Source organism: Armigeres subalbatus, chromosome 3, assembly GCF_024139115.2.
Source record: "Armigeres subalbatus isolate Guangzhou_Male chromosome 3, GZ_Asu_2, whole genome shotgun sequence".
NCBI lineage: Eukaryota > Metazoa > Arthropoda > Insecta > Diptera > Culicidae > Armigeres > Armigeres subalbatus.
Window position 1 is genome coordinate 364093508 of NC_085141.1, and position 15198 is coordinate 364108705.

At 36.5% G+C, this 15198-nt stretch overlaps 1 pseudogene; it reads left to right on the top strand.

Moving 5' to 3' along the window:
• The first annotated feature begins 1152 nt into the window (after positions 1–1152).
• The window catches only part of LOC134222868 (mucin-2-like), a 552473-nt pseudogene continuing 538427 nt past the window's right edge, over positions 1153–15198 (top strand).

Genomic DNA, 15198 nt, shown 5'->3' on the forward strand with positions numbered 1-15198 from the left:
CAGCCCACCTTGAAAGCCGTGAAACCGTGATCTATTTCTTTGTCCCACTTTTTCGTCCAATTTTTACCTTTTAACTAATTTTAATGTATTTTTTTAAGTGTGTAGTTTTAATTTGCTTTAAATTGTTCTGTACTGTATTTTTTTCCCATTGACTAGAGGAAGGTCCCTAGGTTGGAGCTGAAGGGTCGCTGCTTTCAGCCCCATCCCCTGCCAGTTGCTCCCTGGCGATACCATAACAAGTGAAGAACTGAATATTTATTTAAAAATTCACAAAAACAGAGAGAAAAACTTGGCCACTAATCGTCTAAGAAATTTACAGGTTGTGGATTTTATCGACTTTTAGATCACATATTAGTCTTATGATGTACCAACGCAAAAATGGCGATTTAGTTTAGAAACCTCGTGGGGTCCACGGTGCGAGGAAGATTTCCAAACCATGTTAAAATTTGGAATATCATGATGGAAGGAGTGTTATTAGACTTACGACATTTTTACACACCTCTCACTACTTTTCTCTACTACCTCTCAGTCTTATTTTGTAGGAAAATATATATAAAAAATAGAGAGTACCCCTTTATTTTTAATAAAGCACAGGACTCAATCCCCCCCCCGAATATTTTTAAAGTTTATTTTTGACAGCACTCTAAACATGAATTTACAAACTGTCACACATCAGTAAAGTTAAATTACATATTTCTTAGAGAGCCTGTGTGAAAACCGCGTAAGTGTATTTATTTTCGGCTGTGATACATCGGAAATGGAAAAAGGGGATCAAGTCTACCCAGTCTCGCGTACTATTTGGAAAAGAATTTGAGATCATCGATATTAAACTTTTTTCTAAAACTAAACTGTTTACCGTGAAAACCAATGGCGGGGACAAATGAATCCTTGTTACTCCTTATTGAACTCAGCATGCGGATCTGCTGCAAAAACCGTTGCATCGACGGTTGATGCAGGGTCACTTTGTGTTCGACTTTTTGTTGCTTGTAGATCGGAAAGCGACATCGTCATCATCACCGCAAGCTGCCACCAGTCACTGCATTGGCGGCGACTGCTTCGCATAGCGCGCAAAGGTACGTTCCACCTTGTTGCAGATCGGGTACCGCAAGCCTTTAAGCGCCTGTTCAACAAAAGCGTTCCAACTAGTTCGAGCAACACCGACGACCGTCGCAAAACCACCCCACACACAACAACGCAGCGGGAGGCGACTAGCGTGTTGCGCTTTGGGCCGCACAGGTTAGTCGAATTTTACGCGCACTACCGATTGGACGTCTCTTAGCTTAGGCGCCCCACAGCCCCCATTGCATTGGAGCTTGGCGCGCAGAAATTTCCTTGAGCAGTGTGGCGGAAAGCCGTTTCGAGAGGGATCGATTACCAGCGCGGTTTGTCAAATTTGTTTCGGTGAATGCAATATCTTGTCTACATATCGATGTACGTATGCGGCTTTGAAGAGCCCACAATTCGACCCGGGACCGAGCGTCTCCGATGATTGATGATCGGAAAATCGAAAAATTAAGCCAAGTGTGATCTAGTGAGTGTATTCAAACGGCGCGCATAAGTGGAGTGAAATCATTTAGGAGTTATTTTCCACGTAGGTCCAAAGTGGTGATTGTCGCTTTTTCGGTGATCTTGACGATACTCGAGGGTTACGATTTCCCAAAGTTTTCGAACGGAACAAAGAAGTTGTGCTTGATTCGATTGATTGGTTTTTGAGATTTCGCCAGATCGTAACTTTGAGCGCCGTCAGGTGTGAATTGACGGTGCGGCTCAGTCAGCAGCTAATCGAACGAGAAGAGTCTCGCTATCCACCACTGAAGAAGGGGTGAGAGTGAACCGAAACAGTGAGAAAGATTACAATCGCCCGGTGACCCTGAAGAAAGCGAAAGGAAAGAAGTTTGCGCTCGAGTGAGAAATTTCAGAGAGATTGCTAAACCGGTGACGAGAGTGGATTGGGCACTAAACATATACGAACGATTGTGTATCCGGTTGCATTCACGACAATTTTGACAGATAGGGGCAAGGATCTCGGCCGTTGTTTTTAGCAAGTGAGTATTTTTAGGAATATGTTACGGTATTGCAAGATCTTTCAAGCATTTGGTAATAGCTTTTGTGATATGTTTTGTAATTCTATTATGTATATAACTACAATAATAATATATTGTATGTTTTATATTCTGATACCTTTCAAATGAACAATTCTTTGCGTTTAAAAAGTACCAAATGAGTTTTTTTTGTTAAAATTTATTTAGTGGAATAAAATCCACTAATCCAAAACGATTGGATTAGTAAAAATCTCAGCTTTATTTGTTTTGTATTTGATAAAACAGCTAAAAAATACAGCCATTGCCATTTTATGCATAGTCAGGCAGAACGTGCGCCCTAAATTAATACAGGGTGACCGCTCCAGTCGACAAAATAAATTCCCAGCTCATTCCCGATTTTCCCAGTGAGTTTTCCAAAATTTTCCCAGAAAAATTAAAAAATGTCTGATAAGGTTTTGAGCACTTTAATTATGTAAAAAATGTATTTTATTTGAACGAAGAGAATAGCTTCTTGGTAACTATATGAAATGTACAACATCATTTGAAAGTATCAATTCAGTTATTTGATAATAAGCATTGCGTTCTAACATTCTAACAAACTTATGACTCGCTGCAAAAGACTTTAAGTTCTAACTGCTGTTTTGTTTAAAAAGCTTTTGAGATATTGATTGCAGTATAGAACCTGTGGGTGAAAATAATTAAAAGCAGTCTAACAGTACCAACAGCCTTTTCGATTTAACAGTATTTTGCTGAGAAGTTTAAGGTAAGTTTTTTTTAGTGGCATGTCTTTAACTTTTTTTTTTTTTTTTGTGTCTTTATTAAGGAGACTTTCAGCCCGAGGCTGGCTCGTCTCCGACTGTCTTTAACTGTCTAAGACGTGTTTAGTACTTTCCATTTAATTCCATTACGTTTTGTTATCTTTACAGATACGTATTTCGACCTCAACCTTGAGGCTGTCTTCAGTGTCTCGTACTTGACTCGAGTCGTACTTAAGTAGAGTCAAGTACGAGACACTGAAGACGACCTCACAGTTGAGTTTCAAATACGTATCTGAAGGTGATTATAGAATGAAGCCAGAAATCGGCCATTTTGTAAACCACGTGCTTTTCCAATATTTTTTTTCAAGAGCACGAGATGAAAGAACCATAACGCGTATGGGGCTGAAATAATGAAAGATCGTTTGCTTAGTTATGCTGAACAATCATAATTTGAGTTTCGGCACTGTACGAAAACTATTACGCCAGATTTGGGCTTTTGGAAATGTATGTAGATAAAGGTGTGGTGAATTTCAAATTCACCACGGGCTTCATTCTATTATCACCAAAACAAAACGTAGTGGAGTTAAATGGAAAGTACTAAACTCGTCTTAGACAGTTGGAGTATTTTGCTGTTTAAAGTCTTATTTTCAGGACTTTATTTTCAGTAAACCTAGCTTCTAAATAGGGTCCTCTACTGTTCTGTACTCGCATATATCTTATATTTTTGCAGCACTTTTGGTAATTCTGTCCTGGGCGTACCTTCTTAACCTTTATATCTGTATTACACAATCTATTTGAAATCAAAAAATGGACAGTTAATTTTTTTTTATTTCAAATAGATTGTGAAATAAAAATATAAAGGTTGAACAGTTTAGTGTGTTAAAAATGCCTCAACTTGCAGTATTAAACGTCAAGCGACAGTAAACTGGTACCTGGAAATTGCGTAAATTGCAGGAACTCCCAGGAATTCACACAAATTCGCATAAACTTCACTTCAAGTTAGAGACGTTCCTATACTTCAAAACATCGATATTTGATTCGATACAATAATCGAATCAAGGTATCGATATCAGCGATATATTGAAATGAAAATATTGATATATTGGAAAATCATGTGATATTTCAGAAATGAGAATATTTAAAATATATTTGTTGCAGTTATTCAATTACTATTATTTTATCCTATTAACCATTACTTAATCCAATCTGTTTCTAGAGTATGCCAGTCCAACAATCATCAGCGGCAGCGTTTGTCGTAGTTTTAACCGGTAGTGGCGGCTTTTTCGGCATGATACTGACCTCACTATTTTCCATTTGCTAGAAAAAATCAACTGAAGTTTGGAGAAATTTGCTGAAATTCCACAATTGTTCTGTATTTTAGTGAATCTCAAGTTCTTAATTCAAATTTCAATGAAAAATCAGAATTTTCACAAGAAAATCCATTGAAATATTCTTAACTAAAAAGAAATTCTCTCAAAATTTCACGCAAAATTCCATTCATTTTCGACACGAAATTTTCTTTGATTTTCAATCAGAAAAAAATTCAAATTTTTTATCAAAAAACCCATGAAAATATTTTAGGGAAATTCTCTTTGATTCCTACGGGGCATTCTTTTGAATTTCGGAATGATATTTTCATGTTTTCAAATTCTTCTAAATTTTTATTTCCTAAAATCTCTTCCTAATTTCTAAAGTTTATTTATCTAATTTATCATAGGAACACGTCGAATATATAATTGAATTCGCGTAAGGATTCAAGGACCAGCGGCATAACAGATGTCGCACAACGGCGCGTCAACGCCGAAACTATTTATGATGGCAGTGACCTCACACCATCTGCGCTGCCGAGATAAATCATCTATCTTAACCATTAAAAATAAAAAATCAGATCCATTTTGAAGTATTTTCTTTCATAATAATAGAATTCAATTGTTAGTTTTTGCGTTACTTTGTTCTGGTTCAATATATCGATATCGAAACCAAAAATATCGATATGACCGATATATCGAGAACAAATTAACGATACAAAAATATCGGATATCGAAACAAAAATATCGATATTCCGATATATCGGAAGTATCGGAACGTCCCTACTTCAAGTTACTGGAAATATAAAAGCAGTCTGTAGTAATGTTCGAAATTATGTCAGAATACATATTGTAATTTGAGAAAAAAATCAAAGCTCCCAAGACTTTCTATAAGTTTGAACAAACACTTGAACATGAGCAAGAATTTGAAAAACCGATAAAACTTTAAGACCTAGCATTTCTGGTCTGTTAATAAATTACGTAACGCGTTTGGGGGGAGGTCCACATTGCGTTATGCTTTGTTACACTAAAAGGTGGGTGGGTACTACCAAATGTTACGCATAATGCAATTGAATATTTATTTATTAGGATGTTTGAATGACTGATTGAAGCAATTGCTGACATATCTTGACCAAGAAGATGAATCTGAATGCACCTAACCTCTTTACTATATTTCAATGCATAGTTGTCTCATATGAGTCTTTGTAAATTATGACTTTTTTATCTCAAAGCAGTATTGTTTTAAGTTTTTTTTAAATAGCCTTAAAGATACTGAAGTTGGTAAAAAAATATTTAAAACAACATCATATCCGTTTGCCCCAATGCCTAATTTCGATGCATTTTTGTCTCGCGATGAATATTCACCACATCTGCAGACTATGTTATTTTATGGAACAGCATTTATTGGAATATTATTTTCTAATTCGATCTTCTAAACTAAACCCAAGGTCATAGACCCGAGTAGCACACATATTGCACAAAAGTTTATGTGACCCTTATACACATTTGAGTTGCTGCAACCAAATTGGTTCAGATTGTGCTGCTAGGCAGACTAGAGAGTTTTCAGAATAATTGTATTTGAGTCTACCCACTTCAACCACGTTAACAGTTCAATTAAAAAAAATCAGAAATGTTGATAGATATGTTGATCGTATAAGTCATTTACGAGATCAAGCACATAGCGGGACTGACTTGCATAGAAAACACCAGAAGAATATTGTATTTCTCAGCAGAACTGTCCCGTTAAGCTGTTTGAATGCTCTTAATTGCAAATTATATTCCCGAATGAAATATTAGAATGATTTCAATGAAACGAAGTTTTCTTGTCAATTCTGTGAGCCAATGTTCCTAAATTTCCTACCAGTTGGACGACAGCAATGAAAAATTTTGGACCACACAACAAACGTTTTACTCCAGAACTAATACCCTCATCTGATAGAAGAAAGCTATTTTGCATACCGTGATTTCCCAGAAAATTCTTGTTTTAGTAGGTATTTGCTTTCCAGTGTTTATTTTCAAAATCATGTACCCACAAATCGTAAAGTCCTTAATAGTCATATTTCCAATTTGGTACAAGCATACCAAGCATACCTAGAACGGCAGTACACGAACTACTCGTAAGTGGCCTCACTGCTCGTAAATCTTGTCGTGATTTTTTTCATACATATGTGTTAAAATGTTGGAATTCACATGACGTCGGAACGGGAAAATGAAAAAAATATCTGGTTCAGTTTTCAGGATTTGTAGGCAACATTCCGTGACCCATAACCCATAACAAACCGACATGTAGGGTAAACTGGGGTAAAATAACATCTGAATGTTCCATAAAACGCTACCATAAATCCATAAAATAGTTCGGGAGATTCCATAGAGAATAATTTTATGATCCATAAAACTATATTTTGATCCATAAAATGCGCAATTTTATCCTGATGATGAATCATAATTTCAGTAACATGATCCATAATTTTGGTCATATGATCCATAATTTTATTTATATGATCCATAAATTTCATAATGTGATCAATAATGCTTGGAAAGAAGGCCAATGAAACTATATTAATTGATCCACACATTTTTTTAAATCTATGGATCATTTACCAAAATTTATGGATCATATCACCAAAACTATGAAATATTTGAACTAAGTTATGGATCAACTGGCCAGAATTATGGATTATGTGACTAAAATTATGGACCATCATCACGATAAAAAATGCGCAAATTTAAAATTTCATGGATCAAAATATAGTTCTTTATTGATCATTTGTTCATGGGAAAATAGCAAGAATTGTATTGTTTTTCTTGACCATGTTAATGGAACATATTTTCCTATTAATTGCTAAATTTTAGCTTAGTTATGGATCGAAAAAATATTCTTTATGGAATTTCCTGAACTATTTTATGGATTTATGGTAGCGTTTTATGGAACATTCAGATGTTATTTATGGATCGTTTTTCATTTTTTTTATGGATCCGTCTTTATTGTTTATATGCAAAAGTATGTTTTGCCGAACATAACACGGACGATCTCTAAATTTTTCTCAATGTAAAAAAAATATACATATTAATAGTTACTGGTGTTGTCATTTCTTTCTCTAGCTGATTTAACCTCCCCTCATCCCAAATTTAAGGAAAAATGACCCCCGATAGAACATTTAAAAAATGCACCAACCTGGAAGAGGAAAGCTTATACTTTCGTGTAGTGGGTGTAGATACTGATTTTTTGAAAATAAGTCTTTTCCCACAAAGACACCGTGCTGAGACTACCGTCGTGCGGGGCTTTTTTTCACAAATCGAAAACTACTTTGTGCATTTTTAAACAGGAATTTTAACATAAATTACTATCAAACTGCCACTATCGAAAACTAGAAAATTATTTTGAGCTTTTTAGTGGAATGTCTTCACTTGTCATAGGACGAGTTTGTACAATCCCATTCAATTCCCCCACTTAATTGTACCTTGACAGATACGTATTTCGACCTCAACAGTAAGGGCGTCTTCAGTGTCTCGCACTTGACTCGACTAGTCGACGTAAATGGAGTCAAGTACGAGACACTCATGACAACTTTCTGTTTCTAATTTGCTATTTTTTTGTTTAACTTTTTTAGAAAATCAAATATCCAAAGTAGCCCCGGGGTCCGAAACTGGGGTAATAGGGTAAGTTCCAGGAATATTTTCAAAAATGTTAACTACTGGATTGGTAGTTCGAGATCCGAACTACATGCGCTGTAGTAAATACTCTCGAAAAACTGCCGAAAATGTACTTAAAAATGCCAAAAGGTCGTTTTGCCCCGGGGGTGCATATTACCCTAGGTTCCCCTACCATTTTCGCATAGTTTATTTATTGAACTCTGTTAACCCTTGTGTGGCCGGCTAGGTACCCGCGTACCTTTTTGGAATTAAATTCGCGATATCTATATGAATTTTCATTGTAGGAGGTTGAAACTCTGTCACATCCACAATAATGACAGCCAAAATCGATGGTACGGGTTAACTGAAATTTTGATTAAGGAGGGGTTCCGACATTTTTTTTACCCTTTAAATGGCCGACAGGGTACCCGGGTACCCACGAAACTAAAATGCTTATATCTTAGGCAATTTTTCACCGTTTTCAACCATTTTGGGATCATTCGATTCAAAATTTTGTCCTTTATCGTGCTGTTTTAGGATTGGACTGGTCCGGTCCCTCGAATTACCGGGAAATCCGGATTTCTAGGGACATTTCCTGCATAGATTATACTGATCGTGGATTTCTATAGGTAATCAGCAATATGGGTATCACATTTCTTGATATTTCTAGACCAACATTTGAAAAGGGCGTAACAGCCAAAATTTATTCCTACAGATTCTTCATCCACATACAAAGCTTTATATGTAGACGAAGCATCAGAAGGAATAAATTTTGGCTGTTACGCCCTTTTCAAATGTTAGTCTAGATTTTATCAGCAGAATGATTTTTATTGATTTGGGTCCATCAGATGTGCAGAACTTCAATTGGCCATTCTAGAACAGGTTCCTCGAGGGGTCATAGGTGGCCATGAACGCTTTTTCAAGGGAACATCAACAATATGGTTATCAAACTTCTTGAAATTATTTCTAGCGTGTGTTCTTGATGCTTCTGGCAAAGATGGCTTCTTGCTTCTTGCCATCTTTGCTTCTGGATTCACCAGACAAGTTGACTCCGGAGTGGCCATTCTGGAACAAGTTTTTGAATGGGGAGGGGACAGGGTGGTCAAAAACATTTCTTGTTGGAACCCTAACCATCTTCTTCTTCTTCTTATTGGCATTACATCCCCACACTGGGACAGAGCCGCCTCGCAGCTTAGTATTCATTAATCACTTCCACAGTTATTAACTGCGAGGTTTCTAAGCCAGGTTACCATTTTGCACTCGTATATCATGAGGCTAACACGATGATACTTTTATGCCCAGGGAAGTCGAGTCAATTTCCAATCCGAAAATTGCCTAGACCGGCACCGGGAATCGAACCCAGCCACCCTCAGCATGGTCTTGCTTTGTAGCCGCGCGGCTTACCGCACCATAACCCCAACCATATGGGTGTCAAAATTCTTGAAACTTTCACAGCAGCAGGCTGTTTTTTACTATCTTGGGTCTAACAGATGTGTTAAAATTTGAGTGGCCATTTCGGAACAGGTTTCCAAGAATGATCATAAACATTTTTCAATGTAACCTTAACAGTATGGGCATCAAACTTTTTGAAATTGCCTCAGTAGTTTGTTTCTAATTGTTTCAGGGCCACCAGACGTGCTGACTTTATAGTTTCCATTCCAGGACAGGTTCTCCGTAGGGTGTTAAGAGGCCATAAATACTTTTCAATAGATCCCTAGCATAATGGGTATCAATCTTTATAAAATATAAATAAAAAATATATAAATATGAAGTTTTTTGTAACTCGTGTGTTGAGAGCAAAATCATTGCAAGGACCATTCCTCTCGATACCAAAAGTGATATTGATAATGCTCTCGTATCTTTGACAAATTTAATTGTCGAAGCCAGAGGCATTGCAATTCCGAAATGTGAAGTTAAATTCAACTCCATTATTATTGACGACGATCTTCAGCTACTGATCCGTCTTAAAAATGTGAGGCGAAGGCAATACCAAAGAACTCGCGATCCCGCGTTGAAAGTTATTTGGCGAGATTTGCAAAATGAAATTAAAAATGTTTCGGTATTTAGAGAAATACCAACTTTGAGAATAATGTCTCAATGTTGGATCCCAGTTCAAAACCCCTTTGAAAATTAACGAAAATTCTTTAGAAAAAACTTCAAAAGCCAATTCCAGCGCTTAAAGAGGGATATAAAGTTTTATTACCAAATGGCGAAAAGGCTCAAAAACTTGTTCAGTAGCTTGAGAGTACCCATAATTTTAGTCTAGGTCTCACTAGTCCTATTGAGGATCAGGTCACGCAGAGGCTAGAAGACATTCTCAATCAATAGAATGTTTTTGACCCTTCGTTGGAAACTAATTTGGACGAAGTGATGTCTATTACAAGAAAATTTAAAAATATGAAGGCCTTGGATGACGACGATGTTTCCTACATACTTATTAAAAACTTCCTGAGAGCTCTTTATCCTTTTTGGTTAATTTATTTAACAAATGTTTTCAATTGGCATACTTTCCAGATAAATGGAAAAACGCCAAAGTTGTTCCAATTTTGAAGCCGGACAAAAATCCAGCTGAGGCTTCTAGTTATCGCCCAATCAGTTTGCTTTCTTCAATAAGCAAACTGTTTGAAAAGATTATTTTAAATAGAATGATGGTTCATATTAATGACAATTCTATTTTTGCTGATGAGCAATTTGGTTTTCGCCATGGGCATTCAACCACTCATCAGTTATTAAGAGTTACGAACTTAATTCGGCTCAACAAATCTGAAGGATATTCGACTAGAGTTGCTCTTCTTGATATAGAGAAAGCATTTGACAGTGTTTGGCATGAAGGTTTGATTGTAAAATTGATGAATTTTAATTTTCCTCTGTACATCATTAAACTGATCCAAAATTATTTATCAGATCGCTCACTGCAGGTAAACTATCAGAATTCTAAATCTGATAGATTACCTGTAAGGGCTGGTGTCCCCCAAGGCAGCATACTGGGGCCCATTTTGTATAACATTTTTACTTCTGACTTACCTGATTTACCACCAGGGTGTCAAAAATCTTTGTTTGCAGATGACACGGGCCTTTCAGCCAAAGGGCGAAGCCTTCGTGTCATTTGTAGTAGATTGCAAAAAAGTTTGGATATTTTCTCCACTTACTTGCAAAAATGGAAAATTTCCCCGAATGCTTCCAAAACTCAGCTTATAATTTTCCCACATAAGCCGAGAGCTTCTTATTTGAAACCTTCTAGCAGACATATTGTCACTATGAATGGGGTTCCAATTAATTGGTCTAGCGAAGCTAAATATTTAGGACTTCTGCTAGATCAAAAATTAACTTTTCAAAATCACATTGAAGGCCTTCAAGCCAAATGTAACAAATATATTAAGTGCCTATATCCACTTATAAACAGAAAATCAAAACTTTGTCTTAAGAACAAACTTTTGATTTACAAACAAATTTTTAGACCTGCCATGTTGTATGCTGTGCCAATATGGGCTAGTTGCTGCAATACCAGAAAGAAGGCACTTCAGAGGATTCAAAATAAAATTTTGAAAATGATTCTGAAGTTGCCTCCGTGGTATAGTACCAATGAACTTCATAGAATTTCTAATATTGAGACATTGCAACAAATGTCCAACAAAATAATTTCCAATTTTAGACAAAATCGTTGCAATCTTCTATTGCAACGATTAACTCCTTGTACCCTTAGTATAAAATAGGTTAAGTTTAGTTTAAGTTGAAAACATTGTAATTCCTACATGGTTCAATTCAACCAGAGGAAAAATTCTAACTGCCAGAGGCAATTGAAATGTATTAATAATAACTAAAAGCGTAACATAGCAAATAAGGATGATAGTGTTAGAAAACACGGAACACCTAGTCTAAGAGATGAATGCATGTATTAGATAATTAGCAAATAAAATTAGTTAAAAAAAAAAAAAAAAAAAAAAAAAAAATTGCAAGGACCACCCTTTGAACCCGGAAAACAACTAAAGGATTCACCCAAACATCCAGATAAGTTGCCGATTCTGAAAATTTATCCTAGAAGGCTGTGACTTTTGTTGCTGTGTGTTTTGCTATTCTTTCTTCCGAGATTCGCACTAAGTGACCGGCCCACTGGAGTTTGCCGTATTGTATACGGTTCACAATATTTTCATCTTTAAACACTTGATCACGAGTTGTGATTCATGCGTCAGCGCCAAACAACTTTTTCTAGTTTCCCATCGAGAATCGTGCGTAGCATTTTTCGCTCGAAAACCCCAAAAGCTTTCCGGTCCGCCTCTTTTTACATTCTTACGAATCAGAGCAAATCTCGTTTCGAGGAAGCCCCTATTCGCAGCAGCAATATGTCTTTTCATTTCCAAGGAAACGTCATTGTCACATGTCATAAGTGTTCAAAGATAAACAAATTCTTCAACAACTTCCCCATCGAGTACTACGCCAGCTCTAACACCAATAGATCTACTTTTATCTTTACCCGCAACCATGTACTCCGTCTTGGTAGAGTCGATGGTTTAGCCTATCCTGCTCCCAATGTAGTCAATGTCGTCCGCAAAGGTCAGGAGCATATGCGACCATGTGATGATAGTGACATTATTCTGTACCCCAGATCTCCTAATCACCCCCTCGAGTGCAATATTTACAATAAATTTGAAAGCGCATCACTGCCTGAATCTCTCCACGGTCACAAACGCGGTTACCGTGCGGGACCGAAATCCGTACAGCACCGAAATTCGTCCACCTCAGAGATATCAATAAATTAAAGGAGGTTGAAGGTGATTAATGAAGAAATAATTTATCTTATCCTGTTCAGATACTTAGCAGTAAGCTTTTACCGCATCGAAATGGAAAGAAGGCTTTGAAATTAAAACAACAAAAATCAAAAACAAATCGCCACCCACCAAACGCGGAGTTTTGGCCGCCATTTTGTTTTCGTGTAGAGCATAATTGCACCAGAAGTAACTGTGTTTTAATTGCTAATTGCGAATCATTACATAAGATAAGCGGAATACAAATCGAAAGGATCGCTTCTCAAGGTGCGTATCGAACTATTTACAGTGGTAGTTTAGTCAATCAGACTGCTTCAATTTAAATATTTAGTATAAAAATAGCTGTACGGATTTTGATCCTTTGAGTCAGGAGTAGTTGATTTTATTCATTATTTTATCATGTTTTTCGACGTTTTTAATGAGTAAATGTGAAACACTTCAAAAGCAGAAGCCTTCATGCTCCTGTGCCAATGACAAACGTTTATTTACGTTCGATTCCTGTTTTTTAATGACTTTTTCATGTACTAAGGTGCTTAAGTGTACGGATTTCGATGCCCCACGGTATACGTTGTCTGCTACCCGAATACTTTATTTCAAGCCATCAAGCGTATCATCGTAATCAGCTTCGCCGGAGAACCATGTTCAGACATTATCTGCCACAGCTAATTTCTTTTCACTGAACCGTACGCTGCTTTGAAATCAATAAACAGATGGTGAGTCTGCAAGTTGTACTCCCGAAATTCATAAAGGATCATCTTCAGGCTAAACATCTAATCCGTCGTTGATCGGCCTTCACGGCCAGACAGGTAGATTTTGAAACTGGAACGACGAAACTGATTAGACTAGCCAGTTTCTTCATCTACTGAGAGAGCACATTTAGTTACAGAATATTTTTTCACATTATTAGTGGATTTAGGTTGCTATAAAAAATCAAAAATTGAACGCTTTTCCGGATGTTCCGGAACTTCCGAAGGTCCACATCAGAGGCGCGGCCACGTTCCCAGGCGTGGGTAGGACAAAAACTGGATTTTCAAATCTAAAGAATACTTTCCGGAGATCCTCTCGGATTTCAACGTTGGATACGAGCTCGGCAATCTAGTGACTACCGCTTCTGCTTTATAAACAGGAAGACTGACAAAGACTACATTACATAATGTGACATAGACTACATCACTTTTCTAAGTGAATCATCGATCTATACTTATGTTAATCTACCTTACCGAGTTAACGAAATTTACTTTCCGTGGTATTGTGGGGATGCAGAAGTTTTCTCGATCTCTAGTAGCAACAATAACTACACACTAAAATTCCTCTCCTTTCCCAACTGACTGGAGCTGTAGGTCGTATATACCAACCCTTATTCAATTTACACCAGTTTTGACCAGTCACGGAGAGGCAACTATTGACAAGTACAATTAGTCTTAGATAAGTTAAGCTAAGCTATATCCTTGTTTAGATATTCAGATTTTGATTAATTCACCTGTCAGTCTGTCAATTCTTATAAAATTTCAAAATTTCGCCGGGCCTAATTACGTATTTCCAGAAAATTTACACCAATTTTATTGAAGAGCAGAAACAAAAAACTTCAAGACTTCTTGGAAAATTTAAAAACATCATTTAGCACTTATTGGAATGGAATAAATACCGCATAGACTCTGAGAAGCCTTTCGGAATAGATTTCTTCTTTACAATCCTGGAACCTTCCACGATTGTCAGTTTAACCTCTGATAAGCATTCAAACCTCTAATTCACTTTGAAACGATTTAATGATATGTTTTAGATATAGAAATTGAAACAGTATTGATAGCATTAGATCTTTTAGTTATCCACATGGTATGTTCTTACCATGATCATGGGTAGGACAATGCTACGACTGTCCTACCCAGGTATTTTCATGCGTAGGACATGTCCTTCTTGTCCAACCCACTGATAACATCTTGATCGAAGAGAAAATTATGAATCGAATAAGCCCAAAATTGTTGAAATTGGTTGTAAATTTCCAGAGATATAAGTATTTTAGTTTCGTGGGTACCCGGGTACCCTGCCGACCTGTAAAGGGTGTTTTTTTGGCGGCCGGAAAAGTGCAGATAATTTTGTCAACTACTGACACTACCTTAAGAAGAATGTCAAACGTTTTATAAACAAGTAAATTCAACCAATAATGTTCCTTCAATCTGAGGCAATAAAACAATGCTTTTCATGTTATGTTACAAAAGCTTTATATAGTACTCTCATTTTGTGTCAATGGCAAATTTGGTCAGAATGGGAAACTCTCTTGTGGCAAATTCTGAAGAAATCAAAGATAATTCAGGTGGTACTCTTAGGTTTTTTACACGGTTTGATTTTAGTCGATTAAAGCCTTTGCGTCAATTAAACAATTAGTTAATTCCACGAAAAAACCCAAAAAAATCGAAGAAAATTCAGGTGGTACCTATTCAAAAAGCTGTTGAATTTAGGTAGAAATTATTGAATTCCTACTGTTTGAACATAAAAATCTGGGAGTACTCAGAAAGCTGTGGAAGTTTAAGTCAACCGAGAAATTATAAATTCCAATCGCGTAAAAAATCTGAAATCACAATTTGTAACGGAATAAACGCAACTTTTGATTGGATCGTTTGCTATTTTAATTCGAAATGAATTCAAACTGCGCTAGTTTGTAAAATTCAATCTCATTCTATTGATTATCGATTGATTA